Source organism: Sus scrofa, chromosome 6 (genome assembly GCF_054392235.1).
Source record: "Sus scrofa isolate SSC_HxYL_T2T_F1_AM1 chromosome 6, Sscrofa_HxYL_maternal_Yorkshire_Landrace_v2.0, whole genome shotgun sequence".
Lineage (NCBI taxonomy): Eukaryota > Metazoa > Chordata > Mammalia > Artiodactyla > Suidae > Sus > Sus scrofa.
Genome location: NC_139388.1, coordinates 13,390,790 through 13,403,691, shown reverse-complemented (window position 1 = coordinate 13,403,691; position 12,902 = coordinate 13,390,790). Strand labels below are relative to the sequence as shown.

Sequence of the window (12,902 nt, the reverse complement as noted above, 5' to 3'; positions counted from 1 at the left end):
TAACCACTGCACCATGATGGGAACTCCAGAATTCAATATTTTTTAAAAAGTGTTGAATGAATAATAAATCAAAAGCTAGTTAGTTACAATATTGGTTACAATATTTATTGATTGTGTATTTGTCTCCCCAATAGAGATCTGTCAATGGATCTAGTAACCTCTTCTGCACAGTTCTGAACTTTCCCTCTTCTTTTTTTTTTTTGTCCTTTTAGGGCCACACCCACGGCATATGGAGGGTCCCAGGATAGGGGCTGAATCAGAGCTGCAGCTACTGGCCTATGCCACAGCCACAGCAATGCCAGATCTGAGCCCCGTCTGTGATCTACACCATAGCTCACGGTAACGCCAGATCCTTAACCCACTAAGCAAGGCCAGGGTTGGAACCTGCAACCTCATGGATACTAGTCAGATGCGTTTCTGCTGAGCCACGGCGAGAACTCCCTCCATTTTCTTTCTTCAGGGAGGAAGTTGGGTTAAACTTAAACTTTCTTGTTTTTCTTCTGATGACTCATTTGGATCTTAGGTGTACACAAGTTCCCCATACAGGAACCCACAGATAAATTCCTGGGTATTAAAACATCTTTTTCCTATGTTATTTCTCATTCAGAAATCTCAACTTTGTTCTACAGGGCTTTTTGTTCACCTCCAAGCACTCCCTGCTTGAAAAGAGCCTCTCTCCTCCTTCCTGTTTCTTTTTTTTTCTTTTTTTTTTGTCTTTTTGCTATTTTGTTTGGGCCGCTCCCGCGGCATATGGAGGTTCCCAGGCTAGGGGTCGAATTGGAGCTGTAGCCCCCGGCCTACGCCAGAGTCACAGCAACGCAGGATCCGAGCCACGTCTGCGACCTACACCACAGCTCACGGCAACGCTGGATCGTTAACCCACTGAGCAAGGCCAGGGACCGAACCTGAAACCTCATGGTTCCTAATCGGATTCATTAACCACTGCGCCACGACGGGAACTCCCTCCTTCCTATTTCTTTCCAAGCTGGTCCTACGGGGGCAATTAATACCTATGATGGACCAACCTTTCTTTCTTTCTTTCTTTCTTTTTTTTTTTTTGGCTTTTGTCTTTTTAGGGCCGCACCTGCAGCACATAGTTTCCCAGGCTAGGGGTCTAATCAGAGCTACAGCTGTCGGCCTACGCCACAGCAACACGGGATCCAAGTCACGTCTGCAACCTACACCTGAGCTCAACACGACGCTGGATCCTTAACCCACTGGGTGAGGCCAGGGATCAAACCCGCATCCTCATGGATGCTAGTCAGGTTTGTTAACCACTGAACCAAATGGGAACCTCAAGACCAACCTTTCTTTTACTGGTTTTCTTTCAATATTTCTTTACACCTTGTTTTGACTTTTTTTTTTTTTTTCTTTTCTGGACTGCACATGTGACATATGGAAGTGCCCAGGCTAGGGGTCAAATCAGAGCTGCAGCTGCTGGCCTATGCCATAAGCCACAGCAACGTGGGATCCAAGCCGAGTCTGTGACCTACATCACAGATCACAACAAAGCCAGATCCTTAACCCACTGAGTGAGGCCAGTGATCCAACCCGCATCCTCATGGTTCCTAGTCAGATTTGTAACCTGCTGAGGCACAAAGGGAACTCCCTTGTTTTGACTCCCTGATTGGGAAATATCTGGGGGACATTTAGAACAAGGAAGTCAGGCCAGGGACTAAATGATGCTCATAGCCAGCACTCAGCATTTAATAGATACTGAGTTTTCCCTGTAGCGCAAACAGGATCCATGGCTGCACTGGCGGCTTTGCAGCTATGTGTGTGGGGTGTGTGGATTCAAGCCCCTGCCCCCAGCAATGGGTTAAGGATCCAACATTACTGTAGCTGTGGCATAGATTGCAACTCTGGCTCAGATTCAATCCCTGGTCCAGGAACTCCACACGCCACCCGTGGCCAAAAAAGAAAAGAAAAGAAAAGGTGCTGAATGAATGAATGAATGAATGTTAGTGAGAATAAGAGAGATTGCAAAATTCAGACTTGGTCAGCAAATCTTTATTGAGTACCGGCTCTGTGATAGACCCTGTGGTGCATGCCAAGATAAATGGTGAACAAAACAGGGGTCCCACCGTGAACTAGAGTGTTTCTAAAATCACTAGTTCTAGCTGTATTATTCCATCTCATGTCCATATCTTTTCACTTTTTATCATACATCTAATGATCATCAGAATCACATTTTAGCTAAGGAATCTATCCATTTGATTAAGGACAAAATAGAAAGTTCTGATCTACTGTCAGCAAAAACTGGAGTCACAAGGGCCCCGGTGCTCCATTTACCCCCAACAACTAAGAATTCCCCAAATGCTAAGTTTCCTGATTTTGTTTTTTTTTTTTTTTTGCCTTCTCTAGGGCCGCTCCCGCGGCACATGGAGATTGCCAGACTAGGGGTGAAATCGGAGCTGTAGCCACCGGCCTACGCAGAACCACAGCAATACAGGATCCGAGCCGCGTCTGCGACCTACACCACAGCTCACGGCAATGCCAGATCCCTAACCCACTGAGCAAGGCTAGGAATCGAAGCCGCAACCTCATAGTTCTTAGTCGGATTCGTTAACCACTGCGCCACAGCGGGAACTCCTAAGTTTCCTGATTTTTAGGGGTTCTTGGATGAGGAACCTCAGATAGAACGCATAGCATGTCCACCAGAGGGTGCTGTGGGGGCAAATTTGCGCCGGGTGGGGAGCTTGACCGCTGACCCTCAGAGCCAGGTAGGCGTCTCGAGTAATTTTTTTTCTTCCTTGGGTTTCCTTCCCACCCCTGGAACCATGGCTGCCCCTCGCCCCCCAGGTAGGTTCCCTCCTTTCCCAGTAAGCGGCTACTTTCGGGGGCTTAAAGAGTGCTTGCTTTGAAAAGACGCCTAGCTTTTGGTCCCGACGCCCCAAGGCTCAGGCCCCTCAGGTCAGGGCGGATTGGGTGGGTGGGACTTCTCGGGCGCCCGCGGCCTTGCGCCGCAGGGGCGGGGAAAGGGTTAACCCGGCGGGAGGGGGAGGGGGGGAGGGGGCGCGGGCCGCGCCTGCGCTCTGCCGCCCTCCATTGTCTCCACGGCGGCGAGGAGCGCCGGAGAGCGCAGTCCCGGACCAAGCAGGGCGGCGCGGCTCGCCGGGAAGGCGGCGGCTGCTGGAGCGGGCGCGACGCGACGCTATCACCGCTTCCCGAGCTCTGTCTGGCCTCCCAGCGCCGCGGCCCTCCCGAGGCCTGGAGGGGTCCGGGCCGCCGTCCATGGTCGCGGCGTCCTGAGGCGGGGGACGCGCCCGGCGCCCCCAGCCCTCCTCCGCCTCCTGCTTTCGGGCGGGCGGCCTCCTCCGGCGCCTCCCTGCGCCCGCCCGCCTGCTCGCCCGCCGCCTCCCTCCCTCCTTCCCTGCGGCTCCCCCGGCTTTCGGGAACCCGGGGGCGGCCTGTGGCGCGCCGAGCCCGCGGCGGACTGCGCCTCTTTGGACCTTGAGGGGAAACATGCGTTTGGCTTGGATCGGTTTAAATTCTTAGTTTGGGATCCCCGCCCGCCTGCCTCTTCCGCCCCGCGGGTTTTCTTTTCTCTTTTTCTTTTTTTTTGTCCTTTTCCACCTCCCAGTCTCCTTTTTGACTCCCTCCCCCTTTATGCTCGCCCAACCCTCCCCCGGTTGCTGAGAAGTGGGGGAGGGTCTCGGCCTCCAGGTTCCCGCCCCACCGGGGCCCGGGCGAGCATGGGGGGCAAGCAGAGCACGGCGGCTCGTTCTCGGGGCCCCTTCCCTGGGGTCTCCACCGATGACAGCGCCGTGCCCCCGCCGGGAGGGGCGCCCCACTTTGGGCACTACCGGGCAGGCGGCGGGGCCATGGGGCTGCGCAGCCGCTCGGTCAGCTCGGTGGCGGGCATGGGCATGGACCCCAGCACGGCCGGGGGGGTGCCCTTTGGCCTCTACACCCCCGCCTCCCGGGGCACCGGCGACTCGGAGAGGGCGCCCGGCGGCGGAGGGTCGGCGTCCGACTCCACCTATGCCCACGGCAATGGTTACCAGGAGACGGGCGGCGGTCACCATAGAGACGGGATGCTGTACCTGGGCTCCCGAGCCTCGCTGGCGGATGCTCTACCTCTGCACATCGCACCCAGGTGGTTCAGCTCGCACAGTGGTGAGTCTGCGGGTGGTGGAGGCCTCGGAGGGTGGAGTTCAAGGGAGGGCGCGCCGGGGCGCCCCACACCTTCGCGCGCGTGCGGGGATTTGGAGGTGGAGTGCGCGACCTGAATCTGTCTTCCCTTTGATTCCCGAAGCCAAGGGATGAATGGGATCCCTACCCTATAGAAAAGAGGCTTCCTGAGAGGCTGCGGAGCTGGGCGTATTAGGACTTCAGGCGTTGGTTCACTTGTGGATGCTTATTCAAGTCCCATTCATTGGCATCCTCAGCCTCAGAGAGGTCTGGTCTGGCTTTATAGCAAGTCGGCCTGGGTGCTTCCTTTCTTTTCCTGCTGCATTGTGCTTGCCTTACCTGGAACAGAGAGAGGGGTCCAACTTGACCAAGCGATGTCTCCCAGACAAAGAGTGCGAAAAGAAAGAAAATTGGGGCCAAGTGATGTTTGGATTAGGACTCTTGATTTTGCTTGGAGAAAGGAGGGGGTGCCCAGTGTTGCCACCCTGCTGGAAATCTGTTTGAATTCTTTAAAACTGAGTGGCCACCAGGCTGTTGGCATTAGACAGGTGTGGCCTGCCGGGTGGAGGGCCCAGCCAAGGGAGCCTCCCTCACAGGCTTTGCGGGACCAGGGCTCTCGTTACCTGCGATGCGTGCAGTAGGCTTGTCTTAATGACTCTTGCATCCCTCCATCTTTTTTCTTCCCCTCCGTGCTAAGTGCTAGGCCTTCCAGGTATTCTGCATCTTTCTGTAACCAAGAGGTGGTATTTTATTGCCCGGCTGTTGACACATGTCAGGGGAAAGAAGGATTCAGAGAACCTGGATGAATTTATTTTTTGAACTTCTGGTGACTGGTCAGCTAAAAGCTGGAGGAGGTTTTCCCAGGCTCTAACTAGCAGGGCAGAAAAGGCAGTGGCAGGAGCTTCTGGAGGAAAACAGGTCTGTCTGCTTAGCTAATCTGAAAAGCCAGGTTAGGCTTCTGAAAAATTGGTCGGAAGGGGTGTGGGGCCACTATTTACTAATTGGCACATTGGAGTGAAGAAGTTAACATCTTCAGACTCCTTTGAGAGATTTCAGGAAATTTAGATACCATGCTGAAGAGAGATTGCTTTATGGAGGATTTATCTGTTAGATCACTGTTCTAGCTATTGTGAAATACGGTAGATTTTTTTTATCTCTATTTCTGGAAACAGTCTTGATATTTTTTCAATTCTTTAAGCTAATTGTGAAATAGCTTGCGGGGAGAAATAGTGACGAATGTAAGGTTACACTTGAAAGTGGCTTTTAATTGCTAGGATGGAATTTTAATCCCTGAACAGACCTCTGGATATCATTGGAGCTTCTCTGACCTGCATCGAACTCTGCCCTGAATGAGACGCAGGGCATTTTCAAACATTTGCTCAGCTTTAGACCTCTTGGAATTAGTCATCTTTATTATAAAATTTGGTCCAGAAAGGGTCAGCTGTATTTTGAGTTGACTGTAGTTATGTTTTTAAAAGAACTGTCATTAGTGTCTGATTTTAAGCTGAAAAGGGCTGTAAGAAGGTCCTCAAAATTCACAGAATTTTGTGTGTTGCAGAACAAATGTAATCTTACAGAGATTTGTCTGGAGAAGGAGTTCTCTTTTTGCTTAAATTTGTCTGTCTCTTACTAGAAACTTCTTTTCCATGTTCAACCACCAGGTTCCATGCTGAAGTTATGAGCTTACGATTCGATTTCCAAAATTCAGACTCCTCAGCTGTAAGACCTCAATTTTTTTCTAGTCTGTTTGTAGTGAGGTTAGGAAGAGTCACTAACCAGGGACTATAGGAAAAGGTGGAGCACGTTCATCCTTTGGGGGATTAATATTAAAGTGGGGAGATGGTGCTGCTATTAATATTTTGGGTGATAAAGTCTTTAGTCTAACGCTCTACCAACTGAGCTCTTTGAGTTACTTTGGGTAACACAGTCTTTATAGAACCGTCCCTTTCTTTTGTAGAGCATCGAACATACCTACCCCTGTGCACCAAATGCCCCCCCAAATTTCCAAGTACTCTTGGTGGGGCTGGGGTATCACCTCATTGAGAACCACTGCCTTGGATATCTGTTGTTTGGTTCACATAAAGTAATTAGTTTTTTTCTGTGCAGCTTGTTTCAGAGGAACTTTCATGTTTCCGCTCTTCTGCAATGATGGTTCTGTCTCACCTTCTGAAACAGGCCACGGGCTCTTCCTTCCAGGACATCCCTTTCCTCTCTTGTTCATTGCTTTTAAGAAGAGCAACTGGTTTCAGTTTTTGGAACCTTTGAATAAGGTCTGGGCAGTTTTCGATCTTGTATCCGAAGAGTAGAAGAGTAATGGTTTCAGTGCACCGTTGACCACATGCCTGGAAGTTGATGTGATGGTGTCGCTTACGTTTTCAAGGAGTTTTGGGGGTTCTTCATGGACCCAGGAAACCGTTTGCAGTGAAGTACCTCGGGGGGTTAAGTGTGCACAAGGCTTCCGCAAGGGGAGTGAGCAAGCAGATGTTGTGACAGGAGGTAGAATACTGGGGTCCCAGCTCTTGCTTGGAGGAGCTGTGACCTTGGACAAGACACCTCACCTCTCTTGAGCCTTATCTTTGTTATTTTTAAAACACAAAGCCAGCCAGCCTGTACTGTTTGTTCCCCAAATCCTGTGAGGATACAGAGCAGTCGCATTTGCTTTCTCGCACGTTGTTCTTAACACTTCGCTGGGCTGTGACCCTTGCACACCTTGTTCCCTCAGCCTGGAAAGCTTTTCTTTCCATTCTGTGTTACACGGGTTGTCTTTTTTTTTTTTTTTTGCATTTTAGGGCCCCACCCTCAGCCTATGGAAGTTCCCAGACTAGGCGTCAAATCAGAGCCACAGCTGGCGGCCACAGCTCCTCGGTATCAGAGCGGCAACTGCGACTTGCACCACAGCTCACGGCAATGCCGGATCCTTAACCCACTGAGCGAGGCCAGGGATCCAACCCACATCCTCATGGATGCTTCTCGGTTTCATTAACCCCTGATCCACGCCGGGAACTCCCATGGGTAGTCTTTTATGATCTGTGAGGACTCCACTTAAGTTTCTCCTCAGAGGCCACTCTTAAACATTGGCTCCCTCCTGTCAACCTCTTCAGTTACTTACCTGTTACCTTAATAGTACTTCACATACTTGATAAGTATATTATATAGCAGTTTACTCTGTTTAATTCGACTAAGACTTCAGCTCTCTGAGAGCAAGATATGCCTCTTGGCCACTATTGTAACTCTGGCACTCTGTGTGCCGGCAGAAATATTTGTTGAGTGAATAACTGTGAGTGCCTTATGGCCATTATCTCCTTGAATTATCACTGTAACTCTACGAGGTAGAATGTTTTTATTCTCCTGTTATGGGAGAGGACACTGAGATGTAGAGGGAGGTTAGGGAACCCACACAGGGCCAGGGATCTAGTAGGTGGCAGAGCCGGGATTACAGCGCAGGTCTGTCAGTATCAGAATCCACCTGGTCTCTTAAGCATTACCCCCTCCTGCCTCTCATCCTAAAATGCAGGGGAACTGGGTAGCAGCCTGGAACTTGCACTGGCCTGCACATCAAGGAGGGCCAGACTCCTTTCTGGTTTAGGCTGCTGATTAACCGCCTGCCTTGTGACTTTGTGCAAGTGAGTGGTTTAGCCTCAGAGTCGTCATTTCTCCACCTGTAAGATGGAGATAACACCTGGCCTGTTTATCTTGCGGGTCGCTGTTGTGGTCTCATGAGATACTGTTTATGAAAGACAAATAACATACACATGGGAAGTGATGTTCTTTCAGGGGCTCTTCCATAGCGCTCTGCCTTCTTTCATCACCTCGGAATTGGCTGGGGAGAGAGATTGAGAATCGCGTGGCGTGAACTGTTCCCCCAAAATGGAAGCAGTGCTCGCTCCCGAAATCTGAGCTGTATTGATGGGGCCCTTCTTAATAAGGAATCCCATTTGAGAAGAGCTGCTTTATAGAATCCGAGTAGAGTCTCTTCCTTCCCGCATTAAAATGCGTCTTGCTGGAAGGGGTTTAACTCCTGATGGTTTTCTGGGTGGTATTCTGGAGGTCTGGCTATCCTTTTGTAGTCCTGTTTATCTCAGACGACAGAATTCCAGATGTGGGAGGAAACATAGAGGACCCACCAGGTTGGAAGGAGGAGGCTGCCTGGGTCCTCAGGTAAAATGGCTGGTCGTGAGGGTTTCCTTCCAGCTTCTTAGTCGTGTGTGTACACATGCGTGTTCAGAAAACTAAACTGTTCTCTCTTGTCACCAAACCATCAACTGGGGCTGATGGAATGTGACTTATGATGTCTTTGAACAAGCGAGCAGAATATCTCATGGGTTCTATTTTGCTGCCACTCTGGGGTTCTCAAGTGATTTAATTTTCTCTATTCTTAATTAGGGAGAGTTGCCGGTTCCTTTGGAGTGCATCAGAAAGCCTCTTTGTGCCTCTCTTCTAGGTGTGCTAGAGGGAATGGTCTTTATGTGGTTTCTGGAGAAGGAAAAGCGGTAAAGAGCATCATCGTCCCTGCCCCGCAAGTTCTTAATGAAGCCTTTTTTTAAAAAAAAAAGTCTGTAGAATTTTTAGTTGTCTCTTAGCATGAGGGCTTCTTTTCTTCCTTCCTTTCTTTCTTTTTTCTTTTTAGGGCCAAACCTGCGGCACATGGAAGTTCCCAGGCTAGGGGTTGCGGAGCTGCTGCTGCTGATCTGCACCACAGCCCCAGCAACGCAGAATCCAAGCCACATCTGCCATCTACACCCCAACTTGTGGCAATGCCGGATCCTTAACCCACTGAGCAAGGGCAGGATCGAACCCATATCCTCATGGGTACTAGTCGGGTTCTTAACCCATTGAGCCACAATGCCAACTTCCTTTTCTTTTTTTTGGCTGCACCTGTGGCATTTGGAAGTTCTTGGGTCAGGGATTGAACCTGCACCATAGCAGTGACTTGAGCTGCTGTAGTGACAACACCAGATCCTTAACCTGCTGCACCACAAGGGAACTCTGAGGGCCTATTTTCATGTCTTTTTTTTTTTTTTTTTTTTTTCCCCCAGGGCCACACCTGTAGCATATGGAAGTTCCCCGGGTAGGGGTAGAACTAGAGCTACAGCTGCCAGCCTACGCCACAGCCACAGCAATGCAAGATCTGAGCCGTCTGTGACTCACAACACAGCTGATGGCAACGCCAGATCCTTAACCCACTGAGCAGGGCCGTGGTTTGAACCCTTGTCCTCCTGGTTACTAGCAGGTTCATTAACACGGAGCCACAACAGAACTCTGAAGATCACTTCTTAAAGGTTACAATGAATTCTTCCTCATTGGGGTTTGAAAGGTGTTGCAAGAAACAGTGGTTTCACTTTTTAAGTGTGTGTTTAATGGGATGTGTATATTTTGCCCTTAAACAAAGACACACCCCAGATAGGTCAGAAGGAAAACTCATTCTCAGAGCCAACCCATTCTTTACCAGAGAAATTAAACTCTTAATTCCTTTTGGGAAAAGGAACATGCGTTGTGCTTTCCAGATGTGGTCTTCAACCCAAGCTTACTGGGCACTTACGTTTTAGTCAGCCCAGTTTTAAAGATAAACTTCAATTTTGACAGTTTCAAAATTGGGAAAAATATCATTGGGAAGTGGTGGTAAATTAGATGGGTTCTTGGTATCACGTGTCCTCACCCTTAAGTGTAGTGGGTGTTCTTAATGACCGGGTCACTGAGGTTGTGGTCCCAGAATCTTGAAGTTAGTCCCAAACCTCATCTTCTCCCCCGTCTTTTTCAATGATGGATGATTACAGATTGCCATCTGTTTCTTTTCCAAAAAGCTTTGTCATAGCCTGGTCTCAATCAGATGGGTTCCTAGTGATTACAGTGGCCTTGACTCTGGGAGTAGACGCCTCACAGGCCTGGCAGTTTTCACCTCTGAATCTTATTTTCTCCTAAGGACAGATTCCTCCTTGAATCCAACAGTTAGGTTCCTGGTTTTGATCTGCTCAGTGGGCGAGGGGTAGGTGGTGGCTGTGAATGGGTCACCTGAAGACCAACCCTCTAGTGTGAAGCAAATTAAAGAAAGAACCACGTTCAGTCCTGAAGCAGCAGCTGGGGTACTTTGTACCCTAATGAGACTGTTTACCTGGAGATCTCCCTGGAGTTGTTGGAGTTGGGAGGATAGCTTTCCTCTGTGGGGAGTAAAGAGGAGGGAGGACTCTCTGTGTCCTCTCAGTGCCAAGTGAGAGCAGGAAGTTAGAGCAGGTCAGAATTTACAGTGCACACCCAGATCTGTAAAAAGGCGGCCCCATGCAAACAAGAGCTCTTCTGATTTTTTTTTTGGGGGGGGGTTGTTGCCCACGGCTTGTAACAGCTTGATTTGGGATCTCAGTTCCCAGACCAGGGATTGAACCCAGGCTGCAGCAGTGAAAGCACCAAGTCCTAACTGCTAGACCACCAGGGAACTCCAGAGCTGTCCTAATTTCTGTGATTGGTTCAGAGGGTTTTCAAACTTGACTCTGCCCAGGATTCTCTAGGGCCTTGCTAACAGTGCAGATGACAGGACACCCCCCCCCCCACTGCGCCACTCCGAGTTCCATGGAGCTGAAGGGAAACTCCAGAATCTGAATTTGTACCACATGATTCTAAAAATGTAGTCAGAATATCATCTATTCCTGAAACTCAGCCCTACTATGGATTTAATTTTTCTCTCAGAGAAATGCTTTTCTCATGCACTCATTAGCATTGCTTTCAATATCGTTAAACCAGTCAGATATTTCCTTAGCAAGATCCATACAAATCTTCTCTCCTGTTACCCCCGGAGGGTAGATCCACCCAGCAAGAGCATTATTCATTATCTGACCTTTTTCTTTTACATGGTACCATGCATTTTTCTCCTCCCAACAGGCCTGAGCCAACGTGCCTTGGTCCTGAGAATTGAAGGCAGTGATGGCAATGTCTCTCCTTCTGTGCTTGTCTTCCTCCAATTTTTTCTCCTTAGCCACGGCTGGTGTTGGCAGCCTGTGCTACAGAAGGGCTTAGGAGTTATATCCTGGCAGGCAGCTAGACCAGTCAGGATCTTAGGATGGGAGTTCCCAACATGGCTCAGTGGTTAATGAATCCGACTACGAACCATGAGGTTGTGGGTTCGATCCCTGGCCTCCCTCAGTGGGTTAAGGATCCGGCATTGCCATTAGCTGTGGTGTAGGTCGCAGATGCGGCTTGGATCTGGCGTTGCTGTGGCTGTGATGTAGGCTGGCAGCTCCGATTCGACCCCTAACCTGGGAACCTCCATATGCCACGGGTGAAGCCCTAGAAAAAGGCAAAAAAAAAAAAAAAAAAAAAAAAGACTTAGGATGAATCCAGACTTTAAAGTGGACAAAATACCCATTTTTCCTTGTTTTTTGTTTGTTTTTGTGTGTTTTTTTGGTTTTTTTTAACTGACTGAAAGTCTGAGACTTTTTGTTATGTGTATGGAGATCTGGTGACTCAGACATTCATTTATTCACCTGAGATTGAGCGCGTGCTTCCAGTGTACCCAGACCTGTGCTGGGTGCTGGGAATGTTTATTTGCTATGAAGGTGATTAGCATTACTTTGTTCTTTCTAAGAATCTTTGTTTCCTCACTCTTTTAAGAGAGTCTGAATATTGCAGCTTATGGAAGATTTTACCTTCTTCGTTAGTCTCTTTGTGGAATAAACAGACAAATTCAGGTGCTTATCCATGAGCCTGCTGCCCAGATGAATTCCTCTCTACTCTTCACGCACTCTCTGCCTTCTTTCCTAAATCCTGTCTCTGGGCTGGGGCAGGCGATCGTTTCTTTTCTTTTTCCTTTCCAGTCAAGTGCCTCCTGAGAAGAAATGCCTCCCATGTGCCAATACAAAGTGGTCCTCTATCTTCTCAGTGAGAATGGCAAAAGGAAAACGTTTTTTTCATTATCTTTGCCTTCAGGATCTTTGTCATCCCTAGAGCCACTTTTCTTTCTGGTCACTGAACACTGTTTTCTAGAAGCCTGATCCACCACTTTTTAAAATCCCTGTCTGTAAAACCTATCCCATGCCAAAGTGTGTCTGAGGACAGAGGAGTAAGTTTTCCTCCTTGGTCTTGTATGTATAGTCCCTGAGCTGCACAACGTTGACACTGTAGTGCTGTTTTAAGTCATTTTTATTTGTTTTTATTTTTTGGCCACACCCATGGCTTATGGAAGTTCCTGGGCCAGGGGTCAAACCCACGCCACAGCAGTGACCCGAGCTGATGCAGTGACAACACTGGATCCTTAACCTGCTGCACCACAAGGAAACTCCTTAAGTAATTTTTAAAACTTTGTTTATGATAGGCAATACCGAAGACTGAAGTGTCATTTCTCCCTTGAAACAATTGTTAAATATGTGTTATATTTGAGTATTTTTTGGCCTAAAGCAAAGAATTTAGAAGAAAGTTCCATGCTGAAAGACTTTGCAGTCTTTGGCTATTACCTTCATCTCCATAGAATAATCTTTGGAGAAACTTCACCTTACGTTTCAGCCTGGGTGGTCCTCTAGGTCCTGGTGAATTAGGTGTGTCATAGCATGGATCCAGCTTGCTTGTTGGTACTACCTTCAGCCCTCCACAAAGTGTAATTAAAGAAGCCACGCCTCAAAAAGAGCTGTTCTGAAACTGCTCACCTCTGTAGGGTACCTTTTAAGGTCAAAGTTCATTTGTGAGCATATGGGAGAAATGTAAATCTGGGGTCACCCAGATGATCAGAGACAGAGGTAGGAGAATGCAAGACCTAGGCCCTGTGACCCCAGCCAGCTTGGTCTTTT

At 48.8% G+C, this 12,902-nt stretch overlaps 1 long non-coding RNA gene across 5 annotated transcripts in view; it reads left to right on the top strand.

The window, feature by feature from the left end:
* Positions 1–3,050: 3,050 nt before the first annotated feature.
* The window catches only part of LOC100739840 (E3 ubiquitin-protein ligase ZNRF1), a 112,050-nt gene continuing 102,198 nt past the window's right edge, over positions 3,051–12,902 (top strand). For all 5 annotated transcript variants that reach the window (XR_002344499.2, XR_002344496.2, XR_002344498.2 and 2 more), the window contains exon 1: positions 3,051–4,119. This is a non-coding gene — a long non-coding RNA (E3 ubiquitin-protein ligase ZNRF1). The remainder of the gene's footprint in view (positions 4,120–12,902) is intronic.